Source organism: Acomys minous (assembly GCF_964271855.1).
Source record: "Acomys minous genome assembly, chromosome: 19".
NCBI classification, from domain to species: domain Eukaryota; kingdom Metazoa; phylum Chordata; class Mammalia; order Rodentia; family Muridae; genus Acomys; species Acomys minous.
Genome location: NC_140499.1, coordinates 51,197,120 through 51,220,044, shown reverse-complemented (window position 1 = coordinate 51,220,044; position 22,925 = coordinate 51,197,120). Strand labels below are relative to the sequence as shown.

Below are 22,925 nucleotides of genomic sequence, written 5' to 3'. Positions count from 1 at the left end.
CTGTAGGTAGATTATTGTATATATGTATAATAATATAAATGTATATGTAAAAAAGAAAAAATAGAACACAGATCCAGTTGTATTTTTCACAAGTGGTAGTTGACAGACCATTCTACATAAGTTGTTCTTAGCTAATTGTTTCTCTACACTTGTATATACGCCTATAACCTGTGCAATATCTATCTGTCTGTCTGTCTGTCTATATATGTATCATATATCTACCCATCATCTATTATATATCTACAAATGTGAATATTCATTTTATTAGTTGCTCTTTCTTTAATGATATATTTCTTTATCTGTATCTAATATAAATGGGATAAATAAGAGTAGTTTTATTATTATGTAGTTTATTATGTACTATAATATTAAACATATGTTTAATATGTTAGATGGGCATGAAAGAAAAATTGTTAAGAAGTAAAATATTGGTATGTATGGCAGATACCTTCAGGAGAATTACAGGATTCTTGAAAAAAAATTAGTAATTTGCGACTTGCTTGGAAAGGGTTAATGAGTAACTGTTACAATTTGGAACTTGTCTTGTTAAGAAAAAACTGGACACTTTTATATGTTGCTTGAATTTAGCTGAGCTAATAGTACATAGTGGCAATCAAGCATTACTTTACATTTTGGAAGAGACATTCTTTTTATAATTAAAAAAAATTAAACATGATTATGTCACTTTCTCATTTCACCCCTCTAAACTTTTCCATATACTCACCTTTGCTCCCTATATTTTTCTATTTATCTTTTTCTATTGTTGTGTATATGAGTGTGTGTGTGTGTGTTGTGTATTCTTAAATATATAAACACAACCAGCTCATTTGGTTTGTATTTGTTACTTGCTATAAAGTTACTTGTATATTTTAATTAGAGGATGGATCATTTGGCATCAGATAAACAATGAGAGGCTCTTCCCTGTGTAAGACTATTGCCCCCACCGTCAGTGCTCCTTAGTTGTCTTTAGTTCTTTGTCTATAACTGAGGCCTCATGAGATTTTCCCCTTTCCTGTTAGCATGTCCATTAGTGTCTATATTTTTCAGATCACCCTTCTAGGCAATTTTAAGCTTCCTGTGGATATGGCATAACACCGTCTAGTAGAACAGCGAGCTCATGAAGCACAATTTCGGTGGTCTTTATTAATATATATTTAGAAACAACCCATCTGACAGATCATCAGGTACATCAGATAGAAGGGGTTGGAATAATTTCTTTTATTATTATTTTATTATATGTTATTATGTGATTTATTTATGTCACATCCCAATTGCAGCTTCTCCTCCTTCCTCTCCTCCTAGTCCCTCCCTCTCATCTTCTCCCCCATCCACCCTTCCTCCCCTCTCTTCTTCCCTGAAGAAAAGGGGAGGTTTCTCATGGATATCAAAGTGCCTTGGCATATCAAGTTGTAGTAAGATTAGGTGCATCTTCTTGTACTGAGGTTAGACAAAGCAGTGCAGTAAGAGGAAAGAGATCCAATGTAGCCAGAGACAGCTCCTGATTCTACTTTAGGAGCCCCACATGAATACCCAGTTACATAGCTGTTACACTTGTGCAGAAGGCCTAGGTCTGTCCCACTCATGTTCTCTTGTCCAGTTCAGTTCTTGTGAGTCCCTAGGGACCCAGATTAGTTGACTCTGTAGGTTTTCCTGTGGTGTTCTTGACTCCTCTGACTCCTTTAATTGGTCTTCTCCCTCTTCCATAGGATTCTCCAGGCTCCACTTAAGTGCAGTGGGTCTCTGCATCAGTTGCTGGGTAAAGCATCTCATATGACAGTCACCCTAGTCTCCTGTCTGCAAGTATAGCAGAATAAGCATTAGGAGTATCAGGGGTGGGCATCCTCACATGGCATGGAACTCAAGCTGGGCTAGCCAATGGTTGGCCCTTTCTTTAAATTCTGCTCCATTTTTAACCCATGCATATCTTGCAGGCAGAATGGGTTGTGGGTCTAAGGTTTCGTCACTGGCTTGGTGTCCCAATCCCTCCATTAGAAATCTTTCTGGTTACAGGAGATCAGTAGTTCAGGCTCCATATCCTCCATTGCTAGGAGCCTTAGCTAGGGTCACCCTTGTAGATTCCTGGGATTTTACCTTGTCCCAGGCTTTTAGCTGGTCCCAGAGGTGCTCCCTCCTAACCCAGGTGTTTCACTCAAGAGTCTTTCTCTCCAACCCCCACCCACCCTACCCCTATTGTTCCCATGCCCACCCTCTCTCCTAATTAGTCCCCTCTTCACATCCACTCTTTTCTTATCTATTTCCCCTTATCAGTGAGATGTAAGCTTTCCTGATTGGGCTTTCCTTGTTTCTTAGCTTCTTTGGCTCTGTGGTTTCTAGCACGGTCATCCTGTATTTATGGCTAATGAGGTAATTTCTTACACAAGAAAACCACAGTTGATGGATCAAGTAATATTAGAGTTAAAATTACATTAGATTTATGTCTATTAGGATCACCCTCCAGTATTTATCTGTTTTTTTTTTTTTTCACAGCCCAAGTAGGTGACTTCATTACTATTGTATCTTTCAAGTCTGTGGCTGCACAGGGAGCATTCATCTCTCTAGCAGTACTGTTTTACTTGGGGTTTATTATTTTATAGGAAACAAAAATAGATGACTTTGTCTTGGCTATTGCATTGTAATGGCCCACTCTACATAGATCAAAGAACCAATCATTGAGATTCTACAAGCTTCTGACCCTACATATTTTGTTTGTACCTTATGATACTGAGTAAATTAGTAAAGAAAGTTTTAACACACTGGGCACAGTAAAGATATCAGGACAGGATAAAGTTGATCCTTAAGTGAGGTCCTACATTCGCCACAATCCACACCCATCCATATAAATGTACTAGTCCTCTCATGAGAGAAAGCCTTCACCTTCTCAACACCATTTGAAAATCGGTGTCACTAGATTTGCAATTAACAATTACATTTCATCATGGGGTTTCAAGGAAATTAGTCTTCAGAGCGTAGCATAGCCTCATGATTCACATTTTATGGTTCCATTGCACCATTCTTCATTTTGCTTGATGGTTTAAACTTATCCAGATCAGGTATATTAAATTAATGAACATTTAAAATAAATGAATATATATATCAATTCATTAACTTACTTGTAAAAATCTCACATTTCTTTAAGGAAATAAGTACCACAGTTTCTTTATCCATTCTTCTACTGAGGGACACTTAGGCTGTTTCCATGTTCTGGCTATTATGGATAAGGCTACTATGAACATGGTTGAGCAAATGTTCTTGTTGTGTTCTGGAGCATCTTCTAGGTATATTCCAAAGAGTGGAATAGCTGGGACTTGAGGAAGCCTTATTCCTAGTTTTCTGAGATAGCACCAGATAGATTTCCAAAGTGGCTGTACTAGTTCGCATTCCCACCAGCAATAAAGGGGTGTTCCTCTCTCTCCACATCCTCACCAGCATGTGGTGTCGCTTGAATTTTGGAACTTAAAGGAAATAACTTCCCAAGTTTAATCAAGACTAATAACACAAATGCTGCTCTGACTGCTTTTTGTTGGGAAACATTGATACCCAAGTGGAGGAGTGAGGAATCTGAGAAAGGACATTCAGGTTTTTGGGTATTCATGTATGTGAATATTTTAACATAAATCAATGGGAAGTATATGAGAATGATTTGGTATGCTTTGGCAACTGCGGGTATTTTGCTGTGACAATTGGTTGCCCTTAGCACATGCCTTGAACTAGAAAGTTTCTTCTTTCTAAAATTAGATTCTAATTAGTTGCTACTGTTCCAGGCTTGGGCTCAGGCAGGTGACACCCTCATAAGTGTGGAACTTGACATGTGGATAACTGTGTTGCTTACCAGTCTGTTGTTTGGTTTGGAATTATAGGTGGACTTCAAGGCCCTGAGTACCAATATTAATGCAGATGTGTAAGAATTAAGGAAATGTTGCTGTGCTTCTTTATTTCATCAATAAAATGCAATTACACTGTCCAGTATTGGTACTGGACGTACAGAATACCAGCGAATTCAATACAATGTTAAATTCTGTTAATCAAATTTGATCAGAAACACTATATCACATAGAGAATTAATTCTATGATGAGCCTGGTACTCAGGAATTATCACAGATGTGTCTTATGAGGTCGAAAGGTCTGAGATAACTTAACTAATTTGGGAGAAATAGTAAGAAAGCTACATTGGTTTTTTGTGGTCATAGTTTGTGGGTCTTGTTTTCAGTATGAAGAAAGGTTGGATATCAATGGCTTGGGTGAAAGGACTTCTGTTTCTGTGCATTAGTCTGCTTAAACTTCTAAAGCTTGCAAACTTCAGCAACAAAAGTGTAAGTTTCTGGGCTCTGCAGACACAAATCTGCAATGAGGGAAGTTCAGGACTAGTGTTATGTGATGAACTCTCTCAGTGGGTGCTAGACTAATACCTCTCTCTGTGTCTTCACAAAGTATGTATTTGGTGTTGAGAGAGACCCAGGTATCTATGTGGGGTGGAGTACATCTCACATACCACTGTGAGGTTGGTAACATCTCATAAACATCTTATCTTCATTATTATATAACTCAATGACCTCCATAAGGCCTCCATCAACATGTGAGAACAATGGACTGGGCTGTAGGGATGGTGTTGCCCACATCAGCGTAGGCACATATATATAATTATCACTTATTCATATTCAGACTCACCCATCTATATCAATTATCAATCAAGAAAATCTCTCAAAGGCATATCTTATTTGATCTCTCAGTTAGAGCCCCTCTAATGATTCCAGACTGTATTCAGTTGACTACTGAAACTTTCCATGACACAAGATACTAAGGAGGCCTGTCAAAGTCATTGCAGGACCAAGAAAAAAATTAATAAATATATAATATGGCTCATCTACACTGGAGCCTGGTAAACATATCTGGATAACTCTATAACATCCTAAACCAAAGGTAACAATTGGTATTATTTTAAGAATAAAATAGGCATTATTGTCTCCAATTAGTTGGGAATCTTATTCTTTGAGAATTTGTGCAGGGTCTTGTAAAGATAATGAACAGAAATAAAGCACTTGGAAAACTTGCTACTCTTCAAGCAGTCACAGTGTTACTGTTATTAATTATATTATCAAAAATGTTAATTGCTTGAATAGGACAAAGACAAGATATGGTTATGATAAAAAAATTTGGAAATGACAAAGAGGGTTAACGTAGAAAAATAATTCTATTTCATGAATTATTAAACCAAATGTATAGTTGGTTTTAAATCTGTGGCTGTCAGCAATTGAGGTGAAATGACAGATCGAGCTGACATTCCTGGTTTTGTAAGCCATCTTGCATGTCAGAATGCTTGGCGAATGCATAAAAGCTGAAGTGGACTTGAGACCAAAGGAAATAATATGTGCCTTTAGTACGTGCAATAAGTGAGAGGCAGGTGCTCCATCTACCCTTTGTTCCCCACTTGGGAAATAAGACTGAAGCCCCTTTATACCTAGAAAGTTTTGCAGATGCTCCCATGAGGGTGTCCCTTTTTTAATCACTTCACGCATCTGGGTGTTTTGATGTCTTAAAGGTTAAGTTAATATTGGCCATATGGATTAAGAAACTGACATTGTTAGAGATAGGAGTAGAGGAAAAACAATTACCATTAGATGGAATAACATCGACCAAAGGTCATATATAATGAACAGCAAAATTAACATGTATTTATGAGAAAAATTTACCACGCAAGAAGGAGAAAAGCCACATTAGAAAATGTGGATTTTCTTATATGTGAGTCATTTTCTTTTACCAAAGGAAGCAAAAATAGCAGTTTAAGAGCTGGAAGGTATATTATGTTGACTAATTCCATCATTTCATTGCACTTAAAAGTAATTGCACAATCATTTGTAAATATATGTTTCCAAAGTAATACTTGGCACAATAGGAAACTTTGAAAATAAAAGAAAATGGAAGAGAAAGAAAAAAAATAAATTTTATGTTCGGAACATCGTTCAGTGAATGTCTAGTACTTTCTGATATGAATTGGCTTCTTCCTTTTAGGAATTTTGCTATTATAAGTTCTACTATAATCACCAAAGTTTAAGCATTAATAATTTGTGTACTGGCTCCAGGCTACTATGTACGTAACGCTGTTGTTAGGACCTCCATTGTGGAAAGGAAGATGACAAACATCAGAGTTTGTTTTACTCTAACATATCCTATTCCTAGGCATGAAAATTACAGTAATCTCAAGTTACAGTGTCTTATGATGGTTAATTAAGGATAACTTATTTAAAAGGAGCTATTAACTCAAATATAAGAAGAGCTATCACTTTCCTGAGAGACAGTACCTGATATTTCTCTAAAGATGCAGGGTTGAGTCATGTTGCCACTAATTTAATAAGAATGAGTGAAAGTCCATCTCCCTTGCTAATTTTGGAAATTAATTTTTCAAATTAAAAAGGAAAGTTGTTTTTGAAATAACATCATGAAGTTGTTTAGTTGGGAATGTGTATTTATTTCTCTAGTTCATCTTTTGGTTAAATTATATTCTTGATTCAGTAAAAACTACATTCTAGTGTTGGAGCAACCTAGCTAAGCAACTCATGCTTGTAGATATAAGCATAGATATGTAGCACGACAGTCCTGTACGCTCCTTGCACCTGAGAAAAACTTGAAAGGTTTTTTTTAACCTCCGACCTCTGCAATTAGCATGTCAGCATTTAGCGGATAAATAGCCACGAAAAGGAGAAGCTAGGGTTGTGGAAAAGTGACATCAAGCTAGGCTGACAGAGGAGCCTATACACTTAGTGGGATTCAAATGACCCAGAAGTACACTATTTCAAGAGAAACTAGCCATGAAATTAGCTCATCTACCTCTGCTAACCCCACCCTTCTCCATTCAAAACAGGTGGACAGTGAATTTAACGCAGATTGTATTCATTCTTGCAATTAACTCTGGAAGGAGTGATAGTGGCCACATCACCCTGAAATATTTATTTATTTATTTATTTATTTATTTATTTATTTATTTATGTAATCTAAGACCTATTCATGACCAGTGTCAAAACCCAACAACTTACTGAGGAGTCAGGGCCATATCCTTACTCAGGAAACACTGTAGTACATTGGGTCCTTGAAGCTCAGCTACCAGTGAGCTGCAGGAAGTTCTGATGAGTGCAGGTACACACCTATACCAGATTTATAAGAGCAGATGGGAACTAAGAAACCAACTACACAAGAATCAAGAAATGGACAACCTTCCTCTTCCTGCCACCCTTACATAGCCACCGCACATTTAATTTTGTCTTTGGAGATTGAAAGATTGTTCTCATTGTTAAAAAGGAAACTACCTGTGTGGGCTTTCTGTCTACTAATGTATGGTTTTTTTTTTGTTAAAAAATACATATACCATTTCTTTTCTTGGATGAGTGATACTTAATATTGGTTGTTGACCAATAAATCAAAAGAGAAATACACCTTTGTAGGTCTGGAAGAGTACTTCCTGGAAGAATTGACTTTGTAGGGAAGCCAGTCTTCCAGAGCGGTAGCTCCTTATAGAATTAGCCCAGATACAAGAGTTCTGAGAGAAAGTATGTGCTGCTTTTGCTTGTCTGATTTCAGCCCTTGTAGTAATGTGCTTCTACCCTCTTATGCCACGTGCAGCAGCTGATGTAATTCTTTACTTATAATGGAACATAGTTTGGATTATTTTACCTTAAAATATGGATGTAAGATAAGCCATCTTCCAAGCCTTCAGCAACAGGTTGGGACTGGTGAGGCATCCGACCTCATGTTTAGATTCTGTTCCTCTAGGAACCCTGTTTTGGGGAAAGTTGCTCCATGTGTGGACTGGACCTAAGATGTTCATATTGAGAGCGAAGTAGTGCTAGAAACAAAGGGAAAACTGTGTATCTATGTATCAGAGGAGCCAGGGAAAAGAGCTTCACTGGCTAAAGCTGAAAGTGAAATAAAATACATAGAATTGAACTATAGCCCAATGTTTAAAATGAACATTCATTACTTATGTTTATATACATAATAGACTAAATATGTAACAGTGATATATAAGTATACACACAGGAATTTTAAATAATCTGTAGATACTTTGCTCTTAAAGAGGTGCAACTGTCATTAAGTAGGAGCAAATTATACGACTTCCAAAGAGAGTAGAAAAGAAGGAAACATGCAACTTCACACCAAAGAGAAATGAGACTTTCTCCCTCTGTCATATGGGACCCTCCAGCAGTCAAGTCATCTGTGTCAATATGAACAGTGATACATCCTAGTTGTAGCACAAACCCTTGATGAGTGATAAAAAGAACAAATATTTGTCTTTGTGGACTTCCTCCATTGCTCCATATCTACAACAATGAGGAAACAGCCAAATCCCAACCAAGGGTCCACCTGCAAAATAGCTTGCAAATGCATGATGAGGGTCATTGTTGTGTATCTAAATTATAGCTTCTTGTCTTTACTGTTAGTGCTCAGGAACTATATACGTCATAAACATCAGAAGCTGTGGGCAGTAACAAGTACATAGGAGAGGAAGAGAATTCCATTGACCGACTGAAAGTCTTGCAGGTGAATTAGCTTTTCAGAAAGAGGTACACCTGCCTTTGTGTCACCATGCTCCTGGAACCCTTCACTCATGTGCCTGTAAGTAACTTCAATAAGCTCACTGATCCACTAAGCTAGGTTTGTTTCTTTAGGCTGTTATCAGTGTCTTGCCTGGGATGAATAAGCATTTATTGATCTATACCCAGAAAATATCAAAGAACAGTCACCAAAAGCATATGATTCTGAGAAACCCCCATGGGGGAAAAGAGCTAGTTATTACAATAGCTAAATATGCTTCCTTAATGGGCTTCTGATACTGGAAGGGGATATTATTAGTTAAAATGTAAAGAAATGTAAAATGACTGTTAACTTTACCTAATAAACTATGCTATTATTACAAAATAGGTCAAGACAATCACAGCCCAATGTTCCAAGTTGTTCACGGTGGGGATCACAAGTTTGGGGTATATAAGGACTCAGCCCTAATTGTGCAACTTTTATGTGTATATGACCTATTGGAAAGTTATTTTATTAAAAGCGCTGCTCAGATGAGCTAAACCACCTTGAAATCTGGAGTTTACCAATTAGGTGAGGCCCTTAATTTAAATGGTGTCAGGACACCTTCATAGCTTCTACAGACCCGAGTTAGAGCTTGAACCAGAGAGAGAACATAGGAAAGTTCTCCAAGACAATAGTCAAGAGATTTTTTTTTTAGTTCACCAATATTTAAGCATATAATATGGTCACACACTTCGCGTTCATGAACTCTACTCCCAAAGCTAGAGGGGGGGGGGGAAGGATTACAATTATTGGTCGAACCTGTAAATAGCATTTGATTCCGTATTCTAAAAATGAATCAAAACGTAAAGCAATATGTGATAGGTTACATGTACATGCTGGGACATCTATATCAGGGACATGAGCCTGAGGGCAGGGGCAGGCTTGAAAGGAATCTCTTCTGGATACTGAGCAACAACAGCACACAATCACTAGTAAAAGTAAGCATGCCTTTTTTTTTTTAAAGAAAATTATATCAAATGGTTTAAATTCACTATTTTATCTAATTTATTTAAAATATTCAAGCCGGGCGTTGTGGCACACACCTTTAATCCCAGCACTTGGGAGGCAGAGGCAGGCGGATCGCTGTGAGTTCGAGGCCAGCCTGGACTACAAAGTGAGTCCAGGACAGTCAAGGCTACACAGAGAAACCCTGTCTTGAAAAACCAAAAAAAAAAAAAAAAAAAAAAAAAGAAAGAAAAAAAGAAATATTCAATACCTGGCTAAGTTAGTTAAAGCTATTTTGGAGCATTATTTGCCAATATTGATTTAATCTTCTTTGGCATAGTCATATTTGGATAGATAGTTGCTCATTAATAATGCATAATAAATATAAATACATAGACAAGAAGAGAAAAATTAATATACTTACTGATTTAATGCATGCCTCCATAAAATTAGTGTCAAAATTAGAAGGAAACTATTAGCAATGCAAAAATTTGAAAATATCATTATTTAATATTTAATAATGTTTTTGTTTAAAACATTAAAATTTCTAAAATATTTTGCAATCAAATTATGTATTGGTACTTATATATCTATCAGAAATATGCCATGATATTTTCCCAACAAACATTTTAAATTTTCTCTAATAATCTGATCGATGAAAACATTTCTTTACCTAGTAACACAAAAGGATGTGTTTTGTCATATCAGACACTACTCAGAAGTAACCAAGCTGTCTTTTTTTTTTTTACTTATTTATTTCACAACAGGGTTTCTCTGTGTATCCCTGGCTGTCCTAGAAATGACTCTAGACCATGCTGGCCTTAATCTCACAAAAATCTGCCTACCTCTGCTTCCCATGTGCTGGGATTAATATTATACACCACCACCACCCAGACAGCAGGGTTTTGTTCATTTGTTGGTTGGTTGGTTCACTACAGGATTTCTCTGTATGCCTTGGTTGTCCTGGACTCACTTTGTAGACCAGTCTCAGCTCAGACTCACAGAGATCTGCCTGCCTCTGCCTTCCTGAGTGCTGGAATTACAAATGTGTTCCACGGTGCCCAGCTCAGCTGTCTCTTTTTTAAACGAGATTCCATCATCTTCTGAAATAGGAAAGCGGACACAATCATGTCACAATTATTAATGTTTACATTGCAGTTGCACAAAGAATGGAAATAATATTCTTTTCTCTTCTTTGCTTCTTTAGAAATGCATAGTCATCTGTGAAATATAAGCGGAGTATTAATTGGTTTAAGAATGTACTTTGTAAGAGGAGTTCAATGAAACAGTAACGGTGCAAGAACTGCATTTAGAATCTAGTAATTGGAGCTAAGAAAATACTTTATGAATTGGAATATTAACTTGCAAAACTAAAAAGAATTCTACAAGGGTTTTTTAGATGTTATTATTATAATATGCTACAATCATTGGACTATCTTTAATCTTGCTGTAGGCTAGTACTCTAATCAGGATACAGACACAATGGCTCATAATTCAGAAAACTTATATTCAGTGATATATATATTCTTGTGTGTGTGTGTGTGTGTGTGTGTGTGTGTGTGTGGACATTTTAATTTCTGTTTTTTTCTCCTTTATTAATTTATTCTTGTTACATCTCAATGGTTATCCCATCCCTTGTATCCCCCCATTCTTCCCTCCTTCCCATTTTCCCCTTATTCCCCTCCCCTATGACTGTTCCTGAGGGGGATTACCTCCCCCTGTATATGCTCATAGGGTATCAAGTCTCTTCACTTACCAGGAAACTGAGACAGAGGGGAGGACATTCTAGTGGGACTCTAGATGAGAGAAGCATGGGAGAATGGCAAAGTAGAAGGATCCAGAGGGTCCTAGAAACCTACAAGTAGAACATTATGATAGGCAGATTTGGGCACAGGGGTCCCGCTCAAACTAAGGCACCAGCCAAGGACAATACAGGCGGTAAACCTTAAACCCCTACCCAGATCTAGACAATGGACAGAACACTCTCCACAGTAGAGTGGAGAGTGGGATATGACTTTCTCACATACTCTGGTGCCTCACCTTTGACCATGTCCCCTGGAGGGGGAGACCTGGTGGCACTCAGAGGAAGGACAGCAGGTTACCAAGAAGAGACTTGATATATATATTCTAAGGTATATTTCTAGGGTATGTGAGAAGACTTACATATGTAATTATGTAGTCAGTCATATCAACGTATACATATATGCATGTATACATGCCATATCTACATTAACATAAGTATATCTTCTAAAAATATTTACCAGCAAAATTAATGTTCTCTGCTTTGTGAAAAATACGAGAGGATAATTCTATAAAACACTTTTATTTTCTATATTTACTAGTAAAAGTAAAAATCATTTGGATATGCCATGGCTCCTTCTCAGTCGAAGGGAGTCAAACACAAGAGCCACCTGCGCCTGTGAAGTAAACTGCAGAGGGGCAATGGTTGGATATATCACTCTTTGGCATGGATCATGGTATACACGATTGCAGAAGGTTAGGGTCCCACGACTGGATGGTTCCACTCTCTTTTGCTTCTTTCCCTAGCACAATAACAAAGACTATTTGAAAACCTTAATGCTAAGTATCAGGAAAAAAAATCTCTGATTATGTAATGTAAGTCCAGTGTGATTTGATTAGTTCTAGAGTTTAAGAGAGTTCGTGCAATTAGTAAGAGTCAGCTTCAAATACCGGGAAGTGCTAAACGTTGCACTTCACAGAAGAAATACAAACTCTCAACCTCTTAGGCTTCAGCAGCATCGCAGTCCTTAAGTTTCCACTCCCAGAGGTCATCTCTAATTCTGAGTTAAATTGGATGCTCCAATTACTCGTAAGACCGAACAATTGTCTCATAATACACGAAATGAGTCATCTGTCCTTTCATCTGCAAGGATGTAATTTAGGCTCAGGATTTTAAAACATGATTTTATATGAATTCTAATGCTCTAATTTCACGAAGAGAAATTTGACACTTAAATCCGATTTGTGTGTCACGTTCTTCTTAGGGTTTGTAAATACAAACGCAGCCTTGCGCTGACTCAGCTTCTGTGCACACTATCTTACTATTTGCATTCACTGAAAGCTACTTGGATAATATTGGTGTGGAAAGAAAAGGTTTGTAGCAATGTACAGTGTGCAGTACCAGCTGATTTACTATTTTTTCACCTCTTCATGCATTGTCCATGATGGTAATGATAACAAGGTCTAAATAAGTTTGTTAGATTCCTTCTAATTGATAAAGTATATTCTTTGCATCATTCTGTGTCACCACACTAGAGGCAGTGGGCCTTCAGAGAATAAAGCTGATACATGAGGTAGAATTAAGAAAGGTCATCTGAGTAAATTCTTTTGTGTTCAAGCTGAATACGGTCATGGGAATAAGCAACACATGGCAAAATCATAGCTTTCTGTAGAGGCATATATAAGATAGTTTAAACATTTTAATGGAATTACCACAGCAATCAATAATGAACAATAGCAAGTAAACACACTCCTATCTGTTATACCTGGAAGGAGCATGAAAACAAATTCCAAGAAAAATTCCATGTTTTTTAAGAAGCTGAGGTCTTTACACTTGTCTTTTTCATGTGGCACATCCTCACAAGAACTCAGAATTCTCCTACCACTACTGCATTCCCGGACTGCGTTCTGACAATGCTATGTAAACTATGGCCTCCTAGTTTGTTATAGTAATCATTTGCATTTAATTTCATTTGCATATTAATTTCTTAAATTAATAGCTGAGACAGCTAAACTTTGGGGTGGAACTCAAGAAGTCTTATGGAAAAGTTGGGGAATAGAAGGATCTGGAGGGGACAGGAGTTCTACAAGGAGACCAATGAAACACACAAGTCTAGGCTGGAGGTGTTGAAGGGGCTGCAGAGACTGATGTATCAAGGGAGGACCATGCATGGTGAGGACCTAGACCCACTACTCAGATGTAGTCGAAAGGGAGCACAGTCTCCTTGTGGATCCCATAATACAGGGAGTAGGGGCTACTTCTGACATGGACTCTGGTGCCCTCTTGTTGACCATTTTTCCCTGGCGGGTCTACCTTGCCAGGCCACAGAAGAATATGCAGGCAGTCCACATGAGACCTAATAGGTTAAGGTTAGATGATAGGGGGAAAGGGCTGCTTTTTTCTGAGAACAAAGGGAGGGCAGAGGGAGAATAAAGGACGGAGGTTGGAACCTGGGTGTGATGAGAGAGGGACCTACAATCGGGATATAAAGTGTACATATTAAAAACAAAAAATTTTAAAAATTACATAGTAATTTTATTTTTTAAATTGTTTTTGTATCTCCATGATTTTTTTTACTTTATTTTTTATTAATTTATTAAAGAGCAGCTTTTAAAGAATTAGTCTTGCATTTTATATTGAAATTTTCTAAGTAAAAACATTTTTACAGCAACTCTTAAGTAATTGTTGAAATGCATTATATAATTATGCCGAGATGCAAAACTTGAGAGGACAAAATGTACAACAGGGTGTCAGTGGCTAAGTCTATAGTATATGAGCTTGGAATTCATGGAGAACAGATCTGAATATTCTTACTACACACACAGAAAATGGAGAGATGAAGTCATGTGCATGCTAGTAGCAGAATTATTAATCATTTCAGAACATGTTTGAATACTTATATATGTAAATATATTTATGTGTTTATATCATGCAACACTGCACATCTTATATGTGTGTGTCTCTGTATGTTTGTGTATGTGTGTTTTATTCACCAATTATAGCTATATTGAACTAAATGAGAGGCAGGTTGGAAGCAGAGTTTTCAGCACATGAGATTGTGAAATGGCTAGATTGGAATTTCATTACTTAATTTGTAGCACAATGGATGCCATTGGTAGTATAGTCAAAGAGTGTAACAATGACTGGAGGACTTCCTGATCCATATTGAATTTAGGGTTTATAATTTTTGTGAAGTTTACATCTGTGACTGCTGACATCATTTTCTACTATAAATATCTAAATATCTAAATGAATTTCTATATTCTTTCTGATTCTGGAAACGTACTGTTCCTGAGAGTCAGTACTGTGCCACAAGCAGAGTGATCATATTTCCTGCAGCCTAAGCTCCATAGTACTCCATAATTATGTAGTCATTGTTTGTGCCAATAAAAAACATAAAAAAACTAAAACTTAAAATAGCAACTTTGACCCCATGTATTTTGATAGAGAACAATTTAGCATGTGTATTAGTTACTTCTGTGTCACTGTGATAAAACATGGAAGAAAGCATTAACTTGGGCTTCTGGTTGTAGAGTTATAAACATTCATCATAGGATGGAGGCATGGCAGCAAGCAGCGGACATGTTGGCAATAGAAGGAAGCTGAAAGTCTACAGCATTAACTAAAGCATGAAGCAGAAGAGTGAACTGCAAACAGGGTGAGTGTTTAAAAATCTAAGAGCAGAAATATATATCATCTAGCAAGGCTGTTCCTACCCACAATGTTTCCAAAGAACATCACCAACTGGGGAACAAGTGTTCAAATATTTGAGCCTATGGGAGAAATATTTAATTTAAAAGACCAATGCATGAGGCCATTAAGGTGAGAACAAATGAATGATGTAGGAAATTCCTGCACGATATGTGACATAAAAATTATGAAAATATTTTGAAGTTATTAAAATGGAGAATTGTGATATTTTATCAATTCAAAGACCCAATACAGTTCATAGGAACATAGCTTTTGGATTGAAGAAGGAATATATTTTGAGATAAGAAGCTTATTAGCACAGTGTGTGGTGCTTAGTAAGGACAGGAAGCATATCAAAGGAAGTACTCAATCCAAGGGTACTTTGATACATGAATTTTTACCTAATGTCAATTTCATGGATCATAGAAAAGTCACTGTAGTTTGACAGAAAATGAATTGTCCTTTCACTTAAAGATTGACTAATAAAAATAACAAACAATAATTCTAATTACAGATGGTTTTCTAAAGTCCTTTCTTTCTTTCTTTCTTTCTTTCTTTCTTTCTTTCTTTCTTTCCTTATTTCATTCCATCCTTCTTTCTTTGTTTCTTTTTTTTGGAGACAGGGTTTCTCTGTGTAGCTTTGGCTGTCCGGAACTTGTTTTGGAGACCAGGCTGGCCTCAAACTCACAGAGATCTGCCTGCCTCTGTCTCCCTGAGTGTTGGGATTACAGGCTTGAGCCACCGCACTCAGCCCAAAGTATTTTCTTAACTTGACAAATTCCAGATAGCTCATCCCATCTTTTACAAAACCTTCAATTTAATAATTTATGCATTATGATTTAGGCATCAAAAGCAGAATAGTTTTTTAAAACTAGTTTGTAATGGTTTACACCATCTTTGCAGCAAAATCCAGTGTACTGAATCCCTGAGTACCTTCAGCCAATGAGATCAATTCAGGGCATCAGCCAGGTTTACCTTGTCAAGTCTATATCTGGTTGATTAAATTGAAGAAACCAGGAAAGCACTACAAATAATCTGGTAGCATATACATAAGTGTATAAGAGATGCACTGCTCAAACAAAAACTTGACATTCAATAAAATTTCTAGAATATAGTCCTGTGAGACATGTCAAAACACTGTCGCTGAAATTCAGTAAACAAACAGAAAAATGGAATGGTTAATTCTCTATGATTAAGAAAATGAAACAATACTACAACCACTTACATTCTGAACTTCATAGGTGATAAGTATATGGTGACAGGTGATGTTAAAGCAGTTTAAAGAAAACTTGAATGCTATAAAATTTGCAGTAGTGCCTACTAGAAGAGAAAGTATCCTAGCTGGTGTATGCCATACATATCTACTATGGGTACATGACTAAGTAGATGCCCCTGTTACTTCATAAGTTTGTAATCCTTATTGTTCGGTCTTTAGTAACTAAGACAGTGTTAAACAGAAGAGAAAATAATGTGATCATGAGGGATTTTAATGGCTACGGAAAGACTATAAACACACACAACTCAGATGAAAGGGCTACCTAAGGGATCATTAGAAGCATCAAAATATACACCTTTTGATCTTTCATTAGAATGCACAATGAAATGACAAGGTGGATAGAAGCAAAATTTGAGAGAAATAGTTTCCAGTTGGCTTTATATTCTAAGAGTATCTGTTTCTCTTCAGTAAGCTTCCTGACAATGTGAGTGACAATATTTTATTTTGTATGTGGTAAGAACAGTTATAGGAAAGATCCTGACAAAGCATGTTTCATAAGCAGTCTTCCACTATTGATATTGGTCTACTAGCTCCTATCAACTAAAAGGAACTTCTGGTGTCACTAACTTCCTAGCACTACTAGCCTTCTTCTTGAACAAGCTGTAGCTCCTTGACATCTGCAGGAATATATTCATAAACAATGAACATATGTTTACCTAGGAATCAATAAGATTGACTTAAGCTAATATGTACAAAAGAACCTTGCATCTAGTATACTGCTTTTTTGCCTTGGATCAAGTCAATATGTTAGTTACGTGTTCTTCACAGGATGGATAATCTCACATTTATAATCATATTCATCATTATAATCTTAGTCGTTGAAGCCCACAAGGTTGTCATGTGTTTTAGCATTTAATTATACTTGAAATCGATATAATTCTACCATATATGAAATTCTTGCACCTTACATTATGAAAAGGGATAATCTGAAGACTTTACCTACAACGTTGATGAATGATTTCCAAGATAACGACCTCACAGAAACTCAGATAAGTTTCTTCTGGTGAGACTACTACTGACAACAACTAGAGCAACTATGGAAATAGAAATTGTTCTGTGACTATGCGATAATAATGAAAATTAATATGACAACAGTTTTCTTTAACCAGCTAGTTCCCCAATGATTGACACAGAGAGTCTATGATTTATTGATCTATGGGCACTATGCTGAGCAGATTCTGAGCTATTTTAATTCTACTGCTCTTTTTAAAAACTTTTTTATTTATTTAATTAATTTATTTATTCAGATTTCATCTCAGTTGTTTTCCCCTCACTTTTATCATCCTGTTCCTCCTCCCTCCTGCTTTCACCTTATTCTCCTCCCCTAGGTCTGTGACCGAAGGGGCCCTCCTCTCCCACCGTATGCTCATAGACTATCAAGTCTCATCTGGCAGCTTGCTTATCCATTCTCTGAGTACCACCAGGCCGCTCCACCAAGGGGATGTGGTCAAATATGGGGCCTCAGAGTTCATGCTCTTAAAACCCACATAAAAGCCAATCGCTTGCCAATGATGACTCCCAGGAGGTTTCTGCATCAGTTTGTCCTCATGGCCCACTTCTCTTGACCTTCTTCTCCTAGTCTATCTCATGCAGCTACTGAGGTCCTCCCTTCTTTCCTGCTACATCTTTTGCCGATCTCCTCTTCCTGTCTCATGGTCTCATGGTCTCATGGTCATGGGACCCAAAACTTAACTTCTTTGTCTTCTGAATCAGCATCTTTATTAACCAATCAGGAATCATTGGGAAACATCCCTTATATCACATGGACACAGGATATGGTTTAACATTCCAAACAATGCCCTTGAAATCACCATCTGAAAACACAGTGCAGAAGACCCTCCTACAACAAGTAACACTGACAAAACCATGTTAGTTGAGATTAAGCATATTATCTATACCTGCTACTGTGACAACTCTGTTCAGTGGCTTTTTATTTATGCAGTGTTGGATAAGGACAAAGACTACCCATTAATTAACTACTTGTTTTGTGGATTGTGTAGGAGTCTGTGTGTGTGTGTGTGTGTGTGTGTGTGTGTGTGTGTGTGTGTGTGTGTATGTGTGTGTGTGTGACAGAGAGAGAGAGAGAGAGAGAGAGAGAGAGAGAGAGAGAGAGAGAGAGAGAGAGAGAGAGAGAGAGAGAGAGAGCAGTGGAAGATGCTTTGGGTGAATATGAGCTTAAAATCAAGGCATTCATGTATGTCTCTGCTTAGGTATACTCTGGTTTTCCTAGGAATACCATTTTAGCATGGGATAGAGACAGTAGCCCGTATTTTACTTCTAGTAACATATTAGTCTGTCCATACATGGAACCTGCTTGTAATGAAATCCTAATAGGTAGCACACAGGTAAAAAATGTGGAGATGAGAGAAGGTGAGATAGGAATCTGAGTAATCTGACTGTTGTTCTTATGTAAAATACCCCACCAATGATTCAAGGTTTATACGGATTAGTCCCCTGACAGTCGCATTAATTGGGTATGCTCTGAAAACTTTAGGAAATGGGGCATTACCAGGAGAAAGTAAATCACTGAAAACAAGTCCATGGGCATTGTGTCTTGTCCTGCACTGCCTACCATCTGCTTTCATCCACCAAGGAGTTATTGTTTGTTTGTTTTGCTTTACTACATTATCTAATAGGCTGATGCTCTGTCCCATGGCAGCCAAGACAAAAACACCACCAAAGCCTCTGAACCTGTGGACTAAAATAAGTATTTTATACTTTAAATTGTCTGTCCTGGGTAGTTGCCAAAATTTAAAGGATTAACACGCAAGTGCGCGCGCGCGCACATACACACACACACACTGATACCAGGAGTTGGGAGTTGTCACTATGTTATCACATGGTTCAGAAATCTTTGGGAAGGTATTGTGAGAAGTTGAAAGCTTCGGAATATGTGGGATAGAGAGCACCGAAAATGCTAGAAGAAGAGCTTTGTGGGTGATTCTGTTGTGAGCTCAGAACAGAACATTTATAGTGATGTCTACAATAAGACTATTTATGTAAAACTTAAGATACAAGACAGCATTAAGAAACTAGGGATATCAGAAGTGTGGAACATTGCTGAGGAAAGAAATCCATGTGCTGCAAGGAGACCGTGGGAGTAGCCATGATTAAATTAATACTTTCCTTGAAAGTTGACATCATACCGTGTTCCCTTGATGCTGGATATGAAACTCTGGCCTACGATCTTCACCCAGCTGGCCTTTAAACTAGATTTGTTTCCATCTTTTGCAATGGGAATTACTGTGTGTTGTTATTATATCTTAAAGTGTATAACATGTTCATTTTCCTGATGGTGCAGACTTATGTATTTAATTGGGATTCAGAGGTGACTGAGTTTGAACTATTGAGCAACTGCTATTCTTGAACATCTAGTACTATCACTCCTTATTGTTAAAGTGATGTGAGCATTTTGAGTTGAATATGATGGCTATAGTTTGAATGTTTATTATTAAGTATTTGGTTCCTGCATGCTAGCACTTGTCTCAGATGTCTTAAAATGATAAGAGTTGGGGTCTACCTGGAGAAAGTAGACAATGAGATGCATGTTACTTGGTCTTCTCTCTCTTTTTTTCCTCCCTTTCCTCCCGTCTCTTTTCTCTCTGTGCTCTTTCTTATTTGTCCAGCAATAAGTACGCTGCCCTACTCCACCACATATGCCTCTCCCATGATGTCTGTTTTACTACAGCTCACCATGAAATCATCCACTTGCTGAGTAAAATCTTCCCAACATGGGGATACCCTGCCTTGCTTTTATCTCAGTGCTTTCTACTGCAGACAGATGATAGCTAAGATTTATCTCTTATTTCTCCCTCTCTTCTTTCAATTGCTAACCACAACTATTGTTTTATTTTCAATTCTATAAAGATGTTGTTATTGAGGGAAATTATTGCATTGTGTTAGATTAAAAATTGCAGTAATGTTTAAGTCCAGACTTTCCTTGTAAATGTTATAAGCTATTTTATCTCTAGTTATAAAATGGTGTTTTAAGAAAGTATGCTGTGTACGACTGTGTGTGGTTTAATAGAAAGACCTTTAAGGTCATAGGAAGAAAAGCAGTTGTAGTTAATACACAAGCACACTGTTGTATCAATATATCCAGGAGCTAAAATTACTCCTAAGGCTAATTAAAAAATTGTTTTTATTCTTGCTTTTTCATAGTTCAATATAGTACCAGATGACTAATGTTATCTACTGTCATGTATTTAATTAAACTAGAAGCATCTCACATTTAATCAATGAATATTGAATAAAAATTCTAGGAAATCAGGAAAGGCATATCATGTTGGTGTTTTTATATCAGTAGTAATTTAATCACTGACAATATGTCAGTCTGCTAGATTTAAGATGGAATGAAAAGTGAGTCATTTTGCAACATAGACTATTTAAAATTATTCTATGAAATTAAACAAGTAATTATGAGGAGTTGATTTTGTATGATCACCCTAAAATTTTTCACAATCACATGTCAAAGATGTATGAAATGCTGAATTTTGAAGAAACAAACAGGAAACAGAAATGAATTTTGCTGAGCCAGGAAAAGAAAACAATTTGCTCTATTTTTATGACTTGAACAGTCTGAGACAATTGAAATAGTTCAGAGCACTCAAGATATTTGAAAAATAATGTTTTATAATTAACATATCCCTGAAACTAATAGGTTGCATTTCTGTGATTCATTACATTCCAAACTATAGTGAAATCTAATAAAAATAATGTCTTGCATGATAAGAAATGTCTCCTTGTAGCAGAGAGTCCAGATGTTTTAGAAAGTATCTTCTGTTTGTGATACAGGGTAATGGGTAAAAAATATTTTGTCAAATAAATTAGTGAAGAATTCTTTCAGGCAATCTCACAGCAGATGTGTATGTGCGTTTTGATGGTAGCTACCAGCTGGGATTCACTCTAACTCACCAGAACTGGTGCCCATGTATCATCAAGAGATGATGTTCAGGGGATGGGATGTTCAGAGGGCCTTCTGGAGATGCTGCTATTAGTATGACCCCTATCTTCTTTTCTTTGGAAGACACTTGCTAGGTTCTGCTAAAATATGTGAATGTTTATCAAAAAGTTAAATAAATTAGAAGTTTATATATATTTTAACAAAAATCAAGTTTTCATATCTTTATACAATTTCCTGGCCCTATATCACACATATAAGACTAAATTTGGGTAGCTTACTTCATGAACTACTGTATATGTAACATGTGTGTACTTGACATTTTTCAAATATGTACGCAGTTCTTCCAGAACCACTTGCCATAAAGTCCATCATTTCTTCTTGTAATTGTCCCTGCTCATTTTCTGAAGATCAACTCAAGCGTCTTAGTTTTGTAGGTTTATATCTTTATTAGTTGTTGTATTATCTTAGATAATGTGACTGTTTCTTATAAACAAATAGATATCTAAAGAAAATAATTCCCAAATAAGTATTGTTATTTCAGAGTTATATTAGCTCTAGTCAGTGTTCTACTTTTACATACCCCTTCTTAGGCCTTTTATGCATTTAGTAAATAGCTATGGAATAAGCTGATATTTTGAATGATATTGAATTAACTTTATAGGTTAATTTTAAAAGAGTTGAAAACAATAGTAAGTCTTCAAGTATTTTTCTATATAAACATTTGCATTTACTTTAATTTTCTCTATTTTTAAAAAATCAGATTAGTATTTGAAGTTTTTCTGGTGCCAATGAAGTAACATTCAGCTTTAAGTTTTGAGAGTGCCCTTATTTCGGGTTTGTTTTATGTAATATCTACCTTTAAAAAGGTAATTAATTGGATATCACATCATGCTTTTTAAAAAATGTTTTACATTTTTGTATTATAATGTTTAAATATATTAAAACAACTATTTTCACTTAAAGCATGCACTATGCTATTTTGAGCCTTTAGACCAATTGTACTGAGTTGTTTCATTCCACATTATGAATAAATTATGAAATAATCTCTCATATCAATGATACTTAGAAAGTAAATCATATAATTAAATTATTATCAAGGAAATTGAGTTCTTTTCTATAAATATATTATAAAAATCTTTTCAAGACAGTAAAATTTATAATTATTAAAAATTGTCAATATATACTAGATACTGTTTTTTTTTTTTTAAGATTTATTTATTTATTACGGATGTATACAGTGCTCTGCCTGCATGTATGCCTGCAGGCCAGAAGAGGTCAGTAGATGTCATTACAGTTGGTTGTGAGCCACCATGTGGTTGCTGGAAATTGAACTCAGGACCTCTGGAAGTACAGCCAGTGCTCTTATCCACTGAGCCATCTCTCCAGCCCTATGCTAGACATTGTTAACTATAAATCCAAAATATTAGAGAATTAGTTGGTATTTCTGAATAAATTTTTGAATAGCCTTTTAAAACACATTGCTTCATAGATACGAAATATTGCTAATAATAATCTCTTACATTGTTCTTTTTTTCTTTAGATTATGAGTATGTTCATTAGTTTTATTTGACCATTACACAATGTATACTGAACCAAAAACACCATATTAAACTTCATAAACTTGTAAAATCATTATGTGTATAAATGAACAAATAACCTTTTAACTATCATATCATATGTATGACATATTTTTAGTTATCATTTAAAATGTATTTATATTTCTTTTTATTTATTTATTTATTTTTATTAATTTATTCTTGTTACATCTCAATGGTTATCCCATCCCTTGTATCTTCCCATTCTTC

General features: G+C 36.2%; 1 long non-coding RNA gene across 1 annotated transcript in view; it reads left to right on the top strand.

Moving 5' to 3' along the window:
- Positions 1 to 8,511: 8,511 nt before the first annotated feature.
- Positions 8,512 to 22,925, top strand: part of LOC311589994 — a 66,360-nt gene continuing 51,946 nt past the window's right edge. The window contains exons 1-2 of the long non-coding RNA XR_014776715.1: positions 8,512 to 8,604; positions 14,785 to 14,909. This is a non-coding gene — a long non-coding RNA (uncharacterized lncRNA). The remainder of the gene's footprint in view (positions 8,605 to 14,784; positions 14,910 to 22,925) is intronic.